General features: G+C 41.7%; 1 long non-coding RNA gene across 1 annotated transcript in view; it reads left to right on the top strand.

Moving 5' to 3' along the window:
- Positions 1 to 11,993, top strand: part of LOC140534124 (uncharacterized) — a 94,718-nt gene extending 82,725 nt beyond the window's left edge. Inside the window, exons 5-6 of the long non-coding RNA XR_011977165.1 lie at positions 5,381 to 5,501; positions 11,638 to 11,993. This is a non-coding gene — a long non-coding RNA (uncharacterized lncRNA). The remainder of the gene's footprint in view (positions 1 to 5,380; positions 5,502 to 11,637) is intronic.
- The last annotated feature ends 9,429 nt before the right edge of the window (positions 11,994 to 21,422 follow it).

Here is a 21,422-nt window from a genome sequence, read left to right as displayed (position 1 = left end):
GCTGATTGCATTTCTGTCTATCTTATTCCTCCTATCCCCTTTCTATTCTCTCTCTCCTTTCACCCTGTCCCTCTTCAAAAATGTTTTGCTTTAGATTGCCCCTTCCCCCAATCTGTCCTCCTTCTATCTCTCCCTCCCATTCCCTTCTCCTTCTACTTTCCTTTAGGGTAAGATAGATTTCTATACCCCATTCTTTGTGGATCTTATTCCATCTTTGAGCCAATTCTTATGAGAGTAAGGTTCACTTACTCCCTCTCACATCCCCCTTCTTCCCCTCATTGTAAAAGCTTTTTCTTGCTTCTTTTATGTGAGATAATTTACTCCATACTACCTTTTCCTTTCTCTTTCTCCTGGTACATTCCTCTCTCACACCTTAATTTTATTTTTTATAGATCATCACTTCATATTCAACTCACACCTGTGCCCTCTGTCTATATATGCTCCTTCTAACTGGCCTAATAATGAGAAAGGTCTTATGAGTTACAAATATCATTTTACCATGTAGGAATGTAAACAGTTTAACCTTATTAAGTCCCTTGTGATTTCCCTTTCCTGTTTACCTTTTTACACTTTTCTTGAGTCTTGTATTTAAAAGTTAAATTTTCTATTCAGTTCTGATGTTTTCAACAAGAATGCTTGAAAATCCTCTATCTCATTGAATATCCATTTTTTCTCCTGAAGGGCAATACTAAGTATTGCTGGGGAGGTGATTCTTGGTTGTAATCCTAGCTCTTTTGCCCCTTGGAATATCATATTCCAAGCCTTCTGATCCTTTAATGTAGAAACTGCTGAATCTTATCTTATCCTGACTGTGGCTCCACAGTGTTTGAATTGTTTCTTTCTGGCTGCTTGTTGCAATATTTCCTCCTTGACCTGTGAACTCTGGAATTTGGATACAATATTCCTGGTAGTTTTCATTTTAGGACCCCATTCAGAAAGTGATCTGATTCTTTCAATTTCTATTTTACCCTCTGGTTCTAGAATATCAGGGCAGTTTTCCCTGACTTTTAACTGTTTGTTTAAGTAGGGCGCTGCTTCCACTTTGGAAAGGTGTGGAAGGCACACTGTCCCAAGCTTCAGGGGTTTTGTGCAGCTGTTTTCAGAGATACTTCTGTATCTTGAAAGATGATAGGTTCTTTTTCTGATTGTGGTTTTCAGGTAGTCCAATAATTTACATATTATCTCTCCTGGATCTATTTTCTAGATCAGTTGTTTTTCTCATGAGAAAAATGTCACATTGTCTTTTATTTTTTTCACTCTTTTGGCATTGTTTTATTGCTTCTTGGTTTCTCTTAAAGTCGTTAGTTTCAATTTCCTGCATTCTAACTTTTAAGCAATTATCTTCTTCAGTGAGCTTTTGGATCTCCTTTTCCATTTGGCCAGTTTTGCTTTTTAAGGTATTCTTCTCCTTATTGGCTTTTTGAACCTCTTTTGCCATTTAGCCTGGTCTGTTTTTTAAGGTGCTATTTTCTTCAGTATTTTTTTGTGTCTCCTTCACCAAGCTCTTTTCTCATGATTTTCTTGTGTCACTCTCATTTCTCTTCTCAATTTTTCCTCTACTTCTCTTACTCTGATTTTTCAAAATCTTTTTTGAGTCCTTCCTTGGCCTGAGACCAATTCATATTTTTCTTGGAGGCTTTGGATGTAAGAGCTTTGACTTTGTTGTCTTCTAAGTGTGTGTTTTGATCTTGTCACCATAATAACTTTCTATAGTCTGAGTTTTTTTCCATTTGCTCATATTCCCAGACTTTTAATTGATTTTTAACTGTTTGTTAAAGTAGGGCTCTGCCTCCAGAGTAGAAGGCACACTGTCCCAAGCTTCAGTGATTTGGTGAAGCTGTTTTCAGAGATACTTCTGTATCTGTAAGTTTTCAGTTCTTCCAAAGTGGTATGATCTAAGGAGAGATGTTTTCAAGTCTCTTGACCTGTGCTCTGGACTGTGAGTGACCACAGGTACTCTTTTCTACCCTGGAACTGTGTGGAGGTCCCCCTTTCCACTACTGCCACAAGTCTGCTATACAAGCTCCTCCTCACCCTGGGACTGCCATGAGAACTAGGACCTGATCTGAGGGTGGGCAAAGCAAATGAGTCCTGCCTCAGTGCTAGCAGAGAGACCCCTATAATCTCTTTCTAACCAGTTGTTCAGCCCCTTTATTGTCTGTAGGCTGGGAGCCCTGGAAGCAGATACTTGTGGCTATGGCTGTGGCTGTTGCTGCCACTACTGATTCAGTCACTCTCAAAGCTGGGCTGCCTGTGCCTGCACTAGACTGTGCTCCACTCCCTCCCTAGTGTGATAGACACTTCCTGCTGACCTTCTAAGTTGTCCCTGGTGTCTGTGGGCCTAGGGATCCAGAAACTGTCACAGCTTCCAGCAATTCAATCTCCTTGAAGCCTGCTCCACACTCACTGGAGTCAGTCTGTGCTGATGCAGCTTACTCTGGACTGAGTTCCTCTTTCAGCCTGGTGCAACAGACTTTTCCTGCTGACCTTGTAAATTGTTTTGGGCTAGAAATTTCTTTTATTCCATCTTTTTATGGGTTCTGCTGCTCTAGAATTTGTTTAGTCATTTTTAAAGGTATTTGGAGGGTTTTGGAGGACAGCTCCAGTGAGTCCCTGCCTTTACTCCCTTGTCTTGACTCTGTTCTCACCCCCTCCAAGTCTTTCAGTGCTGACCTAGAAGCCACCTGTCCCTTGAACAAGAGAGAGGTTAGTCTTGGTAAGGAGTAAGGACACTTCATCATGTGAAACTGGGGAAAGAGGAGAGAGTAGCAGAAAGCACCTGAGTGATAGGAGATGAGGAAGAGAGGAGAAAAGGGGGCTAATGGCAAATGGCTTCAATTTTCTCCATAAAATATGAGGCAAGGTTCTCAGTTGAGAGAGGGAGAGGAGTGGGAGTCATGGGAAATTTGAGGAGGGATAAAAAGGTTTGGAAAAATGGATATGGAAAATGGGATAGTGAGTTGATAAGGGTAGCATAGTAGGATTACTTAGCAGCAGTAAGGGCCCAATTGAGGTTATGTAAGATAAATCTGTAGTAGACATCACCAGAACACTTGTGTAACTTTCCCACCTTTGTTCAGCAGCACATGTGTAGGAGTGAAGGCAATGAATGGTAGGAATGATCCAAAGCTAAAGCTTGGCAGGGCATAATCAGCAATGTAATTAGTGGGGGTAGGGATTCAAAAGAGGACAGTATAGAGTTGAATTGGTTCATCAAGGAATCAAGATGGAGAGGAGAAAAGACACCAGTGTAGGGGAGATCCTTGGAGAGAATTGAAGGAGTCAAGGAATTGAAGATCACAGTGTGAATGAAGACTAGGCCTGTGTAAGGGAAGGCAGAGGGACAGTTGAAAAGGCAAGGAGATTTCTGAGTTTTTGAACATGGGGATGGTACATTTGTGGGTTGTGGAAAGATCAAAGGTATGACTATCTTGTGTGTCTGAGGGAGGGTGGGAGTGAGCAGGTTGAGGAGCAAAGTGGTTAGGATATTTGACGGAGAATTTACATGTAGAAGTACCCTAGTATGAGGGCAGGGAAGAAAAATTGTAAGCCAGGTATTGAACTCATTGAGGAAGGGAGAGGGCTGACCTGGGAATCTGTAGACAACAGACAGTAGGATTTTGATTGGGTAGTAGAGATGAGTACATGAACCTCAAAGGCAGAGAAGTGTCTGAGTGATGGAGGAAAGGGGAGAACCTGGCAGTGGAGAGCAAGGAGTATATCAGAGCAGTCTTTCCCCTATCCTTCTTAGTTTTTTTAATAGCCCTGATAAGATCTGAAAATGGGAAAGGAAGAGAAAGATCAAGTGTAGGTCATTTCTTTTTTAAAGATTCATTGATTAATGGCTCTTTCCCATCAGAAGTCAAAAGGGACTTAATTCATCCTTCCAAAACACTCAAATCCTTCGGGGTTACAAGGCTCCTCTTTCCCTGGAAGGGTCGTTTCTCAGCTCACAAGCAGAAGGAGCAAAGATAAATATAACTGACTTCAGTCTCAAACAGAAGCATGGTCCACACTGAGCTTTCCAAGCAAACATGGAGCTCTCCCTAAATGGATTTGACACTTTCTAGCATTGACTCCTTTTCAAATGAGAAACTGTCCTGGGTGGAAACTCTTCTAATGATTCCCTCAGTGCATGAGGCCATCCAACTAGGGTCTGAACATAAAGTGCCCCCTTCTACACAGGGCACACCTAAATTCTCTAGGAGCAGTCCTTCTAGCAGAGGTGATCCTTTCAAAGCTTCAGGTAATTTTCTTTGGGTCCCTTATTTCATAGAACACCCAAAATTCCCACATAGATTATTGTCACTACCAGGGATAAAGCAAATGGAATTGCAAATTCATACATCAGGATGGGGCAACTAGCAAAAAATATCAGCTACTGGTAGATTGTAGGCCAGGAATGCTCACTATAAGCAACAGTAGGGAATTAGGTTTTCACAACAGGCAGGCAGTGTATACATCTACTTAAATGCAGAAAGAATAATGTGAACATTGTAACTACAGGGTAAGAATCTAATGATCTCAAATTTCTCACACAGCAAACTTAGCACCAGTATTTATACAAGACTCAATAATATACAATATAGCAGTGTACATATAGAATTCAATAGTGCAAAAAGTGTCAGTACTTAGTATAGCAATCTACAAATGAAAAGTTTACAGAATTAAATCAATGGAACTTACTTAGGAGGAAATAAATACCAGAAAAAAAATTAGCTGTACATTTCCACTCTGAATTTTCCCCCCTCAAATCTCCTAGGATCAAAAGTCCCAGATTCTTGGGGTCTCTGCAAAAGCAAGGGATTCAGTATCCCATGGGGAAAATCCAGTCCAATTCTCTCTTTCTCTCTCTCTCTCTGTCTTTCTCTCTCTCTCTCTCTCTCTCACACACACACATGCATGCACACAACACTTACACATGTATGCACATTATCTCCTTTGCTCCTTACAACAGCTATGCAGTAGGTTACTATTATTAGGTATTATACTCTTCAGATATTTGAAAAGCTGTGCTATGGAAAAGACAGTTTTTTAACTTAATTGGATTAATTGTCCTCTGGTCCTTTGAGACCCAGGGGAGAACTGGGACTAGTGGCTTAAATTAGAGAGTGGCAAATTTTGACTCAATATGAGATAGAACTGGGAGCTCTCTGAAAAGTGGAAAAATTAGCCATCTCAACTTTAGGATTCCTTGCTTAATTTGGGGGGAGAGAAAGCTGTCCAGGAGAAAAATGAATTAAACTCTGTGTGTGTGTGTGTGTGTGTGTGTGTGTGTGTGTGTGTGTGTGTGTGTGTGTGTGTGTGTGATGGTGGTAGGGGGAGGCATGTTAAGGAGGCTGGGGGATCTTGATGGTGTTAGTATTTCCATTCTCCACAGAAGCTGCCAATTTGACTTCAGGCCTTTTTCCACCATGTGCTCAGTTCTCACCAAACTTCCAGAAAGAGAAAGGGAACATCACAGACAAGCTTAGAATTTCTCAGGGACGCAGAGCAAAGAGGTAAACTGCTTTCACTTTATTCACCTCCTTTTCCCTTCTCCTCTTTCCCCTCCCCATTCTGTCTTGTTCTTTGGGAACTTAGAATTCTTGTGAAAGAGTCTTAGCTAAGAATGAGTGAGGTGGAAGATTTGGGAACCAGGGACAACACCTGGGTCCCCTTCTCATCATGGATACTGGCTTCCAGTCCCTTGAGAAAGACCTTCTCAATGATCTTCAAATCTATTAAGGAATTTTTGATAGTGAACAGAGGGTATGCCCTGGCAACCTTAGGGAGGAATTTCAGTTAGATCTCAGAAAGCTGATTGCCTAGGCTTCAGGAGCTGGGAAACATTAACTCCATAAAGAATGACTTCTAGTCCCAGGAGGGAAATCTCTCACCCAGGAATTATGACCCTACCCTGAGGAATGTTTAAGGGAAGGGCACTTCTCCAGAAACAGTTGTTAGCCCACCCGCAGAGACTGACCCCTCAGCCTTTCCCTTCTGGTGACTAAAGAACCATGATGACTCAGACACGTCCACCTCATTCCTCTGCATGTAGGGCCCCAAGTCTGACTCAGTCCTGGTACCTGGGAACCCACTGATAAGAATCAGAGGAGATAAGGCTTATCAGAGTAAAATATGCTCTGTTTAATTTTTCCTTTCAATTTCCCCCTCAGGCTGGAACTGTAGGCATTTCTCATTTGTCTCTGCCTCTGCAATCTCTTTTTAGGAATTCTTCTTAGACCAGCTGAGTTACTTGGTTTGAGAAGCATTCATCTCCCTGCACCTCCAGAGGTCATTGGGTTTGTCCTCAGACCTCTCTGTGGCCAGGTGTTTTTTTTTAAATAGGAAACTTAATTTTTATTGCAAGTTTTGCAACCAGAAATGCAATTCCATAAGCATACACAACTAAAAATACAGTCTCAGCCAACTAGACCAGTTTCCAGATTCCAGATTAAAAATAATGTTTTGACTTCATATTTCCAGCTTTTTTCCCTCATAGGTATTTACCTGTTCAAGCCTGAGATCATCAAAGTACTATTTATAGTGAGAAAAACTCCTTTGACAGTAATAAAAGTTCTCTATTTCCATGAAATACAAAGATTTCTCGTTTTTCACAACATGTGGTCCATTAACAAGGTAAAGGAGGCAAATTCAAATTAAATGAGAATATAGAAAATTAAAATGAAAATGAGTCATTCAGCTCCAGTTGCAAAGTCTGCTCACTTTTTTTTCCTCTTCCGGTCTACGATCTAAAGGCCGCAATTGTAATCAACCATTAAAATGGGCGATTTCTCATGCTGTCCCACAGCTTGTGACTTTTTGTCACCTGCAATATTTTTTGGGGGGGCACAGATGAAGATGAAAACATGTATGTTTATTTGAATTTATTTGAAGGGTATAGTTTCTTTTGGGGCAGCTAGATGGTACAGTGGAGAAAGTGCTGGAACTGGAGTCAGGAAGACCTGAGTTCAAATGTGACCTCAGACACTTACTAGCTGTGTGACTCTGAGCAAGTCACTTAACCCCATCTGCCTCAGTTTCCTCCATCTGTGAAATGAACTGAAAAGGAAATGACAAACCATTACATTATCTTTACCAAGAAAACCCCAGATGGAGTCACAGAGTCAGAAACAACTGAAACAATGAAAAACAGACACCACTACCCTCTTCAAGCCTATAATCTAAAGTCAAAGTATAACTGTAGTTGATGGCTAAGGGATAAGAGGATCCATACTGCTGAATGTCACTTGCATTTTTTGCTTAATAGTCACCTGAACTGTCTTCTTGGGGTATGAATGAAAATGGAACATATGTGAAAAATATGGTATGACTCTGTTTTGTCCCCTGTGATTAAATTCATCTGAAGGGCATATTCTCCTATTACCTTCAGGCCAGGTAATCCTGTTCAAATACCACTTAGGAATTCGATCATGTGGTAGTGTGTGGTCTTGAAAAACTTTCTGTCTTGGTCTACTTGTTCCATTTACAAAATCTAAGTTGTTCAATGCCATCTCTTCTTAAGAATTACAGAATGGTTGGTCAGAGTAAGACCTTTCTCCAGTGCTATTGTCGGAATCAAAATTTTGTAACTGTATTTGTTTTTTAAACTTTGATGAGACTGGATGTTATTACTTAAAAGTGGTGCACTTTTTCCAAGAAGACCCCCTATGAACTTGTGGGGAGCTGTAGAAAGATCTCCGTTTTTTGTCCCTTTTCTCTGTTTACACAATCAGAATCTTTCACTAAAAGCTACTTATTGAAATCACCATAGGCTCCCATGATTCATTTAATTTAATTTAATTTCAACATGGAAATGAAGGATAGTATCCACAATTCCTGTTGCACAGACCTGCTAAGTAAGTACGTCTCCCACACTAAGCCTTCTCCAAGTTGAGTAAAGCAATCAGACGTCTGTTACATTTTTACAGCACATCCAAAGTGGTGAGGAGGTGGCAGAAAGGAATTTCTTTTTTGATCATCACAAGTAATTTCATCCTAACACTAGCTTCGTTCTAGTCACTCACCCTTAGCTTAGCCATGCGTTGCTTTGCAGAACCCTTAGCCAGGCTCTGCCCATGCCCATTGTTAACCAAATCAAAGCATATCCAGGGAGCCCTTCCCAGGAGTCGTTATATGACCAGAGACCCTGAAAAGGTCCAAGTCTCATTTCAGGTCCTTTGCTATAGAGATCCATCTGGGGTCAGTTTTAATGGGCCACGATTCCTCTAATTTCCTCTTTATGATACCATAACTGAAACCCCACTCCCCATTTCATCCTTCCCCTAGTTTCCTAGAAGGTGCGCATGTAAAGAGAAAGACCATTCCTGAATAAGCCTTTGGAATCCTAGGTGTAGATCCTATCACCAGGCCAGGGCTTAGCTGTGCCTGGGACCTTAGAGTCTGAAACCAGCTCAGCAGTCCCCACCAGCCTTTCTGGATTAGATTCTTTTATCAGAGATGATGCCCTGACTGGAGCAAAGTTTGTTTACTGGAGCAGAGGACCTGCATTCCTGACCTTCTGGGGCTCTGTTTTTTGTCACTCAAGGGGAATCTCCCCATCATCTCTCAAAGGAGGAGACAAAATCTCTGGCTATGGGAGGGGAGAAGGAATTTGGGGGCAGGGGAGGAATGAGATTCATTCTTAAGTGGCTAAAGTGAGGAAAGGGGTTTTCTGTTTGTTTTTTATACCATCATTATTCTCTGATTCAGAACAAGAGGGCTATAGACTTCCACACAGCAGGAAAGATTGAAGTTAGCCATTCAGCAATACTTCTCCCATGGTTGGGGTCTGAGACACCATGTTTGAGAGGCTTTAAGAGGGCTTAACCCATCTTACCCTAGGCATTGAGTTTTGGGGAAAGGAGTTGATAAAAAAGAGAGTAGAAGGTAGGAGAAACAAAAAAAAGGTAGGGCTCAGTGACAATTCATGCACATTCAATTCTGAGCATCCTCTATAGGCAGAGCTGTGTCTTGGGCATTGGAAGGATCTGGAATCTAGGGGGTCAGAGGAAGGAGAAAACGATCTACTGCCCTCTGGTAGCTCCTAGTCTGTGACTCTGAATTTCAGCTCCACAGGGGAATTCCAAGGACAGGGACTAAGAGAAGGGAAAGGAAGGCAATCAGCATTTAAGTGCCTCCTTCTGTATGTTAGGCTCTGTGCTAGGCTCTTACATTTGAGTCTTACTACCACCCTGGGAGGTCGGTGCTATCTTATTCTCCTATTATAGTTGGGGAAACTGAGATGGAGGCTAAGTGACTTGCCCAGGGTCACCCAGCTAGTGTCTGAGGTCACACTCGAAGTCCAGAACTCTAGTTACTTCACCCTCAGTCTGCCAATTTATCCCTGAACAACGAATCCCTTCTACTATACTTTCAATAAATGCTCATTCAGGCTCTCTTTGAACACGTTCAGTGATGGGGCACCCACTGTGGATTCCTAGCCGCCTTCCACTTTTGACTACTCTGATTGGCAGGAAATTTTCCTGTACATAGTGTATGTGTTTACATATCCCTCCCTGACTATCTCCTCATTGCTCCTAATTCTTAACCTCTGAGGTCGTCAAACAAGATGTTTTCCATCAGAGATGTGGTAAAGTGCTTATGGACACGTCTGTCCTGTTCACATCTTCTCTTTTCCAAGCTGAACATCCCTGGGAGCCTCTGGGGCATTGTTTCTAAGTACCATCACCACCCTAGTCATCCTGTTCTGGAAGTATGTGAGCTTGTCAATGCTGTTCTCAAAAGAGGCAGTCAGACCTGAGGGTGTGGTCAGAGCTTTGACCACCAGAGCTAGAAACAGCACTTTTTTGGGGGGGGGGGGGGAGTTGGACAGGTCCTTCAGAGACCTTCCAGTCCAAAGATTCTTAACGTTTTTTGGTGTTCTGGACTGCTTTAATAGTCTGGTGAAGCCTATGGACCCCTTCTCAGAATGAAGGTTTTAAATGCATAAAATAAAATATCCAAGACTACAAAAGAGTAGCCAGGTAGTGCAGTTGATAGAGCACCCTGCCTGGAGTCAGAAAACTCATCCTCCTGAGTTCAGATCTGGCCTCAGACCCTTATTAGCTGTGTGACCCTGGGCAAGTCATTTAAGCCTGTTTGCTTGATTTTCTCATCTGTAAGATGAGCTGGAGAAGGAAATGGCAAACTACTCCAGTATCTCTGCCAAGAAAACCCCAGATAGAGTCATGAAGAGTCAGATACTACTTAACAAAGGAAACCAATTATATTGAAATAGTTATCAAAGTTTATGGAGAAAAACCTCGAGTTAAGGATCCCCTTAGATAAAATAACAGGGGGCAGCAACAGAGATTAGTGCAAAGAGTGCTGGGTGACCTGAGCAAGGCATCTCACCTAACTTATTTGAGCCTCAGTTTCTCCATGTGTAAAGTAGGATAATACTTTTATTATATTACTCATTATTAAATAAATATTAATTATTATTGCTTACAGAATTAAGGGGAGACACAAAATGAGATAGTGTATGTTAAAGCCCCTTATAAATCTTAAAGAGCTTTATAAATAAATATCAGCTGATGATGACATCCTCAAAGCCACAATTAATAAGTGTTGGAGCTGGGAGACAAGCTGGGGAAGGGAGGGTCAGCTTGAGGAGACTTTCTGGAGGAGGTGAGTGTGGAACAGGGTTAGGAGGCATGGCACTCGGACCTTCTGAGAGGTGGAGGAGGAGAGTGTCCCAGGTGAGATGAGAGGAGGTGTGGAGAGAGAGCAGAAGCAGGGAGTGGTCTCTGAATGGTAGTAGGAAAGATTGAGGAGAGAGTGTCTGTCAGAGAAAGGGTCTAGCAAGGAAGGAAAATGGCTGAGGCCAAGTAGTTAGGCTCCAGCAATGGCTGCTTGGGGTGGGACCAGTGTGAAGATAAGAGCAACCAGATCTCTGAGTCAGCGCTCTGCTCCTCTCTCCCTCTGGAAGCTGCCGCCAGCAATTCAGGAGGCCTTTATTGTCCCCAGTCATCAATGGTCTCTGTGGCAACCTGGAGGGGGAAGGGAGAGAAGGTGGCGTGAGGTGGCCTTGCAGAGAGCCAGGTCCCTGTGCACTGTCCCAGAACGTGCAAACACAAACACACATACACAGTCCTGTCTCCATGGGGATCAAACAACCCTAGTGCTCATTGGCCCCAGGCAGCCTAGGGCCCTACCCCCACTCCCATGGGAGAAGGAAGGCCTACTCATTATCCAAGCAGTTTGTGGATTATCCAATCCCAGATTTGGGGTCAAGCCCCCAGTTTACCAGCCCAGCACACTATTTGTTATTCAGTTATGTCGACTCTCTGTGACCCCATTGGGGGTTTTCCTTGGCAAAGATACTGAAGTAGTTTGCCATTTCCTTCTCCATCTCATTTTACAGATGAGGAAACTGAGGCCAACAGGGTTAAGTGACTTGTCCACAGTCACACAGCTAATAAGTGTCTGAGACCAGATTTGAACTCATGAACATGAGTTTTCCTGATTCCCAGCCCAGTGGTGGCATAGTGGATGGTCATGTGCTGACTCAATTTTAAAATTTAATATCATTTAGGTTTTACTGGATTTTTACGTATCTTATTAATTATTTTCCAGTTACGTTGGCTGCACTAGGGATTAGGAGGTTTTACAATGATAACAGATTTTTTTCCCTTCACCTACTGTATGCAGGGCACTAAGAGATGCTGCCAACACAGGCTCTGCTCTCAGTTTGCAATCTAATAGAGTGGACAAAATGCAAAAAGAGGCAACTTGCAAGACTTCGTTTATGGATACTGTTTAAAGAGGGACCACGGAGCTCAGACCAAATGAAATGTTCAATATTTTTCCTCATGCTGGATATTGGAGCATACCATCTTCCTCTGGTTTGAAATGCGGTGCATTATGGGTGTGGAGTGTCATATACTCTATTAGTTGGGGTGACTTCATGGACCAGTTTTGCTAAACTACCTTTTCTTCCATTATATGTGAGGGAAATGAATGTGTTAGAAACATAAGTAAGTATTAATAAAACATTAAAATGCAATGGGCTTTTCTGTGGTTTATTTTTATGGTACTCAATTATATATAGTACATATGGTAGAATGTAAGTTTTTTGAGGCAAAGACTATTGAATTTGTGTCTGTGTACCTCCAGTGGCTAGAACATTGTAGGAAGCAAATGAATGTTTAAATGAATGCAATGAACCTTCCTAGATAAAACAAAAATTCTTAAATTAACTGCTACTGAAGATTACTTGAGCTAATTTACATTACATTTTAAATAAAACTATATGTTATGTCATAGGGATAGAGACTGGCCCTATGATTTCACTGGTATAGGGAACTTCCAGGTGAGAAAACTCCCTCTATCAGTACAGGTTAGTGTTCTTTTCTTTCTTTTTTTCTTTTTGTAATTTCTAGTCTTAGAGAATTGCCTGCACAGAGAAGTTAAGTGAGTTTCCCAGGGTCACACAGCTGAAACTTGAATCTGTATCTTCTTGGTTTCAAGGGCACCAGTCCACCCACTACACTGAAGGTCACATATTGACTTAACTTTAAAATGTAATATTACTTATATTTCATTGCAATTTTATTTTTTAAAAATTATTTCCTAACTACATTTAAATCTGGATCAGGTTGCATGTGGCCTGTGGGTAGCATGTTTGACACCTTTGCTCTACACTATGTTGCTTCTCATTGTAGGCTATTATATATGATTACTAATGTTCAGATAAGTAAGAGTTTACTTGTAAGGCAGTGTCCCAGCTAGTTGATTTAGAAACTTTAGTTGGGGGAAGGGATGGAAAGATAAGAGATGGGGAGAGAGAAGGGGTCCTAGTACCGTCCATCATAGGGCAGGGTACAATTATTTGCCTGTTTCATTCCTGGGCACTGGTATTTGCACATTCCTACTTTTTGTTTTTTAAGTTTTGGCTTTTTTTTACCTATGTTCAGCTCGTTGAATTCCACTCTGCCTAGGGTCACATATTTTCCTTCTCCCCAACACATAAACAGTTTTTTTTTTTTTTGCCCATGCACAGGGTGGTACTGTACTTATTAACAGCGCAATAAATGTTTGTTGGATAAATGAATAAAGACTCTGTGCCTAGGCAGCTCTCCAGAATACATAGAGAGATAAGCTCCTTCAAAGAGTTTACAGTCTAATTAGAAAGACCACATACACTCATGAAAAGTTAAGTCACAATACATAATTTACTACCCTCCCGAATCGCTGTGCCTTTGTTGAAGTTCCAGTCTTCATACCTGGGATAGATTCCTTTAATCCAGACCTCAGTTCCTTTCTCCCTTCCTTTTCTCTCCAGACTAGTTTCTCAGAGCATTCTCCTTTCTCTTATCAAAAACTGTTCTTTCCTCTTATCTCATTCTGGGTTGTTTCCAGGGTACTTGTGTCCAAGTCTTTCCCCTTCTTTTAGACTATAAACTCCTTGAAAGCAGGGCCTTTATTGGCTCTATCTGATCTTAGTAATATGCTTAGTAAGTATTTGTTGATTTCTCCTTCATTCCCCCTTCGCCTTCCCCTCCCCCCCAATCTTATCATCCAACAAGCCTTGGTACTCAGATCTTATCAGTATCCCTCTCTGTATCAGTATCCCCAATGTGAGTGCTCTCTGATTGGAGAGCTTCATTCAAGGAGGGCTCCCAGGCCAGCCATCTCTTCATTTCCCACCCTACTGCCTTCCTTTGAACTCTGACATCCCTCTGACTGGGTACCTTCTTCCCTCTTCTCTTTACAGATTTCATCTGTCTATTACCTCCCCTGTAAGACTCTCAAGCTGGTTGAGGGCAGGAACTGTTCTTGTATTTCACATTTATATCTTCATTCCTTAGCACAGTTCCTGGCATATAGTAAGTGCTTAATAAATGTTTATTGACTGAATTAGGGTTTGAGCAATACAAGAACTGTCATGGGGCAGCATTTAGGAGAGAGTAAGTGCTATAGGAGTTCCGAAAAGAGGAAGACCATATTGCAATGTCAACCACTCAGTCAGTAAACATTTATTAAGTACCAGTTATGTACCAGATACTGGGGATCAAAGGTAGTAGGTTCTATGGATGTAAAGTAAAAAACAATGAGACAGTCCAGCATCAAGGAGCTTACATTCTATTAGGAAGAGACAATACTTGTAAAAATAAGTGTATGCAAATTAGATGAATTCAATGAACATTCCCAGATAAAACAAAAATCCTTGGATTAACTGATATTTGGGATTATTAGAACTAATTTACATTACATCTTAAATAAAACTACATTATATCGTAGGGATAGGGACTGGATCTGCAATTTCACTGGCATGGGAAACTTCCAGGTGAGAAAACTTTTGACACCTTTGCCCAAAGAGGTGACTTTTTTTGTGGGGTAGGGAAGGAGACTGGCAGGAGGTCAGGAAAGGATTCATATAGAAAGTGTTGCTTGAGCAGAATTTTGAAGGAAACAAAGGGGTTTCAGACAAAGGGGATTCTTAAGAGGCAGAAGTGAGGTGGAGATTCATTTTTAGGAGATATAGCTGTGCTGCTGAGTGTGAGAAAGGGAATAATGTAGAGTAAAGTTGTAAAAGTAGGTTAGGGCCAAGTTTTACAGAGTTTGAAAAGGTAAGTGAAAGGAGTGATATATGATCCTGGACTTGATGGGGGAACTACTGGGTTTTATTAAGCAGGAGAGTGTCATGATCAGACTTGCATTTTAGGAAAATCACTTTTCCTACTATGGAGGATGTGGAGAAGGGGGACGTGAGGCCAGAAAGGAGATTCAGTTCAGAGGCTATTGCAAAAGTCCCGGAAAGTAGTGCCAAGAGCCTTTTGTAAAGTGGTAGTTGAATAAGTGGAGTGAAAAGGAGAGTGTCGAGAGAGGTGGAAGGACACAAGTTTTGGCTGCTGATTGTGTCTATGGATTAGAGGGTGAAGGACATGCCCCTGACAGAAAAAGGAGCATTTAGAAGGTAGAGGTGTTGGGGTTGGGGGGGCAGAGAAAGAGGGGAAGTAAAGATAGTAGGTTCAGTTTGGACAGAGGATTTTGTTGAATTTGAGATATCTACAGGACATCCCGTTTGAAACAGACAGTGAAAGACATGGCACTGGAGCTGTGGGGGGTGGGGGGGAGGGAACAGTGCTGGCTAAATAGATTTGGGAGACATCTGCATGGAGATGATAATTAAACTGCAGATGCAGACTCCAGAAGAGGAGATGGTCCAGGACAGACCTTTGGGACAACTAGGGAGCGAGTAGAAGAACTGAGAGGAGGTAGTCAGTGATTCAGAATCCCAGGAATTGAGCCGTATAAAGGTACAGTGGTTGGGCACATTCCTTCTGGTAGCAGCCACAGAGGTGACTGGGTTATTATTCCCCTGAGTCAGGACGGATGTCAAGGTGGCGTTGATGGCTAGGCCCGGGTGTCTGATCTGGATGAAGATAAGGCTCTATCTGGGTTAGAGCTTTAGTTTAACTTGCTCAGCTCCAAAAACCTGGGGCAGTTTTGCCCCAGGGAAGCTGAATGGATCCTTACTGCCCTCACCAGCCCCAAGGCTAAGTAGGCCAAGGTCACATAGCTAGTGAATGCCCTAGACAAAATGTGAAGCCAGGCTTCCTGACTCCAAAAGCAGTGCTCAAACTACTGACCTCCCTCTCAGAGCTCTGGCAGTATAGACTTATGAATGATAATTTCCGTTAGATAAAAAGAACAAGGCCTGCCCCTGCCCATATACCTGTCTTAGCAAGTCTTCCTCTTAACCCTACTCTACCCCCATATAGAAATTATTTTTTTTTCTCTCAATCCTGATTTCTTCAAATCTATGACTAATTTCGGCCCCTCTCAGCTCAGTAAAGAAACTGGGGAGGTAGAACAGATGGTCAGAGGGGCCAGGCTAAAATATAGCCAGGCTTCCCTCAGCCACTCCGTTCCATCCTCACCCCTTTATAGACACACCCTTTCCCCTCCTTAGGCCCTGCAATTATTTTTATGGACGGTTGTAGACTTCACTCCGGTCATTGATCCTTGAGAATTTAGTCTCCAGCTTTGATATGATTCCTTTGATCAAGGACATTCTTCTGGAAGTGTAATTTTCAATGGTAGCTGTTTCTCTGCTTTCCCTTTCTTTCTTTCTTTCTTTGCCCACCTTTACATCCTTGCTCCTCAGCTTCAGCTGAGATCTTGAAAGTGAGAATGAGACAAAGCCAAAAGAACTGACCTCTGGGAATCCCCCGGCTCAATTCTCCTTTATATCCCTGAATGCTTTGTAGGGAATGGTGGGAAGTATCTCACCCTCTCTAGATCTGAGCCCCTTTGCCTTCCTCCTTCTCCCAGCACAGGAGAGTGAATGAGAGAGAGACAGAGAGAGAGAGAGAGAGAGAGAGAGAGAGAGAGAGAGAGAGAGAGAGAGAGAGAGAGAGAGAGAGAGAGAGAGAGACAGAGACAGAGAGAGAGACAGAGAGAGAGAGAGAGAGAGAGACAGACAGAGAGAGAGAGAGAGACAGAGAGAGAGACAGAGAGAGAGACAGAGAGAGAGACAGAGAGAGAGACAGAGAGACAGAGAGAGAGACAGAGAGAGAGAGAGACAGAGAGACAGAGAGGGACAGAGACAGAGAGAGACAGAGACAGAGAGATCCTAAAGGGGTTTCAAAACTCATAAGTCCCAAAGGAGTTTAAATCTCTTTTGAACAGCTGAGAAAAGTGAATAGGGTCAGTCTCTCTTTGTTTCTGTCTCTCCCCCAGAGTAAGTTTAGAAACTTCTTCCATTGCCTCTAGGGGTGGGGGTGGGAGAATAAGCAGGTGTTGGTGTGAGAGAAGAGAGGAATGTGGAGGGGGAGGACTGAGGAATCACACAAAGCAGATGCCTAGGGGAAGGTGCATTATCTCTAGAGATAAGGTGGTTTTAGGGCCTCAGGGACGAGGGTGATTACTATTGTTTCCACCGCCTTTCTTCCCCCACCCCTTTAGAAAAGGTCTGAATAAACATCAACCCCTCTCTAATTCCCTGATTTTTCAAATCCAAACTGACCAGGACTTCAAAGTCCAAACCTACCCCCACCCCTGGCCACAAAGACACACACACCTGGGCTTAGAGGGAGCAGAGAATTTTGGGAAGGACTCCTAATGGCTCATGGACCTGCAGATTTCTTGGTTGGAGGTAGAGGAAAACTTTCCGATATTTCCCTTTTTTGCTGAACTGGCCCCAAGTAAAACTACGCATCGAGATAATTTAGTCTCATCTTTCAACCTGACCTGTCTCTTCTCCTCCACTCCTACCAATTCCCACTTATTCAAACCTATCCCAATCCCCATCAACATTGACCAGTCCCTGTCCATTCTCATTTTCTTGGTTGCTTGGCACCTCTGCTAGGTGATTGCTAATCTGGTACGTTTATCTCCAGTCAGCATATCAGTGGGTCCTTCTAAGGCATTAACAAATGTCAACATTTTAGCCCCATTTAAACAGTGACTTAACCGAGTATACTTCACTGCCTTAATCCGAACAATTAAATAAACTGTTGCTTGGAATTTCAGGGCCAGTGGAAGAGAAGTTAGCTTTTGTAAATTTTGCCTCCAAACCTTTCTCCCAGCTTCTATTTCTCTCTCTTCAGTAATACATTTTAAAATATTTTTTATTATGAATTTAACAAACTTTGCAGTGTATGAACAAAAAAATTGGCAAACCTCTGTTATGTTCAGTCCTGTTTTAATAAAAAGTGTGCTTTGTTTTAATAAATCTACAAAACTGTCTTTGTGACCCTTTTGTACTTTTGTGTATTTTTAAAGTTTTCTTTGATGTTTTTCACTTTTCTTTTGAATTTCTATCATTATCTCTTAAAACTCTCCCCTTCACAAAGAGAAGCCTATTCATGTAGCTAGTAAGTATAATCATGGAAAACAAATCCACACATTGTTACTGAAAATGCACGTCTCCTTCTGTAGCTCTCGTCCATCACCTCTCTGCCAAGAGGTGAGAAACATGTTTCTTTAGAAATCTTCTGAAGTCCTGACTGGTCGTTTCATTCTTTCGAATACTTATGTCTTTCAAAGTTGCTTTCCTTTCCATGACTGCAGTCATTGTATGAATTGTTCTCCTGGTTCTGCTCACTTACCCTGAAGTGAATTTGTACATGAAGTCTTCCCAGCTTTATATGAATCCCTTTCTTTTATCACTTCTTATGACCCAATAATATCCCTTTTGTGGCCATTCCCAAAATGATGGGCATGTCCTTGGTTTCCAGTTCTTTGATATAGAAAAGAGTGCTACTCTAAATATTTTTCTCCAACCCATCTTTCAAATGACTGCCAATAATCTTTCTAAATTCGTAGGTCTAACCGACCATGTCATTCCCCTGTCCCCTGTAAAAGCAAGCACTCTGACATACACAGGATGGTCTGCTATCACAGGTTCTTTGATCTACTTTTCTAAAAGGAAAGTAATTTTTGAGAGGTCAACAATCACTTTAATCAAGCACATATATCATTTATTTAGTTCAGAGGAAAAAGTTAGCACCCTGAACCTCAGAGAAAATACAAACAAATAATAATCAACAGATAGGGCTTCCAACTGTCTGACAATACATACATAGTTGCCAGAGAGAAGCACCAACACCTGAGTTTTCAAAGCCTTAGCAGCTTCCCAGAGTCTCATCTGGCCAAACAAGCACTTCCAATGAGTAAGCCCCAAAACAAAACCTCACCTCAATATTTTTATTCACTTTTCAGAGCCAGAGGTTATCACAACTCTTGAGAACCAGTGCATTAGAAATTAACAAAACTTGTAGGTCTCCCCTAATCAAGCTTTTCTTCATGGGTAGGCCCATTAATGGGTGGGGAAGATCTTTAACTTGCTGATTAACACTGCACCCCCAAACTTTCTGTGGCTCCCTAACCCTACTAGGATAAAATACAACATCATTACTGGGATCTTCAAATACATCTGTGCTCTCACTGGTGTGGATATTTTGACCAATGACATCCAGACTGCAATTCATCCATATCTGGATCTCCAGTGTGGCTCTTACCCAAGTCCTCCCATAACTTTGCCACAGGGGTGTCCATCTAACATGGTAGGGGTCTTTCTTGATTTCTCCTGATTTCTTGAAGATGCCAGTAGAGACAGGAGCTGTCTGTTGTTCAAGTCATGTGACCAATCTATCTTTTTTGAAAATATATGCCTCCATTGTTAGGTAGATAATGTACTCATTGAGCATTGATTATTCACCAAGCACTATACTAATGGAATACAAGCAAGCAAAACAGCCCATACCCTCAAGAAGCTTAGATTCTATCCAGAGAAGGTAACATGCTGAAGGGATCCAGCTGGGAAGATGCCTGAGCAGTTGTACACTGGCAAATGTTTTATAGCCAACTGTCTAGAAAAAAAAAGTACGCATGACACTCTTAAATTTAATCTGTATTGTCAGCATTTCTCCCATCACTTACTTAAACAATAAATCAAGGATCAATTTGTAGGCTTTGTCTATTTCGGCGGTGTAAATTTAACCATGAAAATTTAACAACTGGCTTTCAAAATCTAGTAGGAATGGGCTCCAGCCCACCCCTGAGAAGGCCTGATTTCAGTAAGTTAAATCAAAATTCACCCATTAGAACTCAAAGTCTCAAGGGACAGAGTCCAAGTTTCTGATTGAGAAAGATGGAGAAGACAGTCAAATGGCAGGTGGCATGTTGTGGAAATGACTGGGAAGGGCTGATATCCTTTATTCTAGTTCTTGCTGGTTACTTACTCTGTGTTAAAGCCTGTTCCCACCTGCTGTGCACTTCTTCTTGTGATGTTCATTTTTCATTCTCCAGAGACTGTTATGTTTCATGACTTACTGAGCCATAAAACAAGATGTGTAGAATATTGATATTAAAGACTGGACCTTTGTTTTTGGAACAAGTTTCATGATTTCTAGGAAAGAATCTAGGCCACTCTCCTCTTTCTCTGGTTTAATTTTGTGACCAGGTAATCCATTACACACTTTTTCTAAGATATGCTTTCTATAATATGTATGTGTATATATATGTATGTACATTATATATGCATGTGTGTGTGTGTGTGTGTGTTGGATAGATAGTGGAAAAATAACTACATCCTGAACAAATAGGGCAAATGGATAAGCTAGCTGCAGAATGTTATATATTATTATACTAATATGTATTACTAAAATATTCTACTATATATATATACATATATACACTAATAGACAAGCTCTATAGATTGCCCATCCAACGGCATGCCATAATATGAGTTTTTCTTTTTTGTAGATTTTGTATACATGATTAGATTTAACAGATCTTCTCAGAAAGAATACATACTCTGTATGTGTTTTGATGTACCTATTTTATCTCTCCCCTTAGTATATAAGCTCCTTGTGGGCAAGGGACTGTTTTTGTTTGTTTTTCTTTGCATCTTTAGCTCTTAAAGGCATAGTGCTTGGCACATAGTTAAGTGCATAATAAATGGCTTGTTGACTAACAGATTTGTCTCATCCAGGAGTCAGTCATCAATAATCATTTATTAAGGCATTTATTAAGTTATCATCTGCTAAGCATTGTTCTTAGTGATGGGGAAACAAAGAAAGGCAAAACATTGTTCCTGCTCTTGAGGTGTTTGTGGTCTAACGGGGGAGACAATATGCAAACAACTATGTACAGGAAAGGTAAATACAGGAAAAATTGAAGATAAATCATCAGAGGGAAGGCACTTGCATTAAGGGAGATTGAGAAAGGCTTCTTGTAGAAGATGGGCTTTTGTGTGTGTGTTCGTCCTTCGTTGCGGAAGAAGACCATGCCACCAGAGAAATGATGACATGACTTGTACTTGACTTTGTTTTGAGTGATGGAGGGCTGTGCAGGTCACCAGTCTCACTTTCTCCTCCTGAGCCATCTGGATCCAGTGACCGGATATTCTTCAGGGTGACTGGAAGTGACCCAGGATGAGGCAATTGGGGTTAAGTGACTCGCTCAAGGTCACACAGCTAGTGAGTGTCAAGTATCTGAGATGAGATTTGAACTCAAGTCCTCCTGACTCCTGCACTGGTGCTCTATCCACTGCACCACCTAGCTGTCAGAAGATGGGCTTTTAGGTAAGACTTAAACAAACTCAGAGAAGCCAGCAGGAGGAGATGAAGAGGGAGTGAATTCCAGGCATGGGGGACAGTCAGTGAAAATGCCTAGAGTGGGGAGACTCTGTCTTATGAGAAGGACAGCACTGGATTAAAAAATAAGTGGAGGAGAGCAAGGTATATGAAGACAAGAAAAGCTACATTATGAAGGACTTTGAAAATCAAACACAATGTTTTATTATTTATCCTGAAGGTGAATCAAGGTGAATCATTGGCATTTATCTAGGAACTGATTAACCAACAGGCATCATTCTCAAATAAAGGCACAGGTAGGACCTCACCATCTAAAGGAATCCCTTTTCAACTTGGACTTTGCTTTGCATTTCTTCCATGACAGTGGTGAATACCTTTGGTGAGCAT

The sequence above is a fragment of the Notamacropus eugenii genome, chromosome 3 (genome assembly GCF_028372415.1).
Source record: "Notamacropus eugenii isolate mMacEug1 chromosome 3, mMacEug1.pri_v2, whole genome shotgun sequence".
NCBI lineage: Eukaryota > Metazoa > Chordata > Mammalia > Diprotodontia > Macropodidae > Notamacropus > Notamacropus eugenii.
The sequence above is the reverse complement of the archived record's forward strand: the minus strand, read 5'-3'. Positions and strand labels throughout refer to the sequence as shown.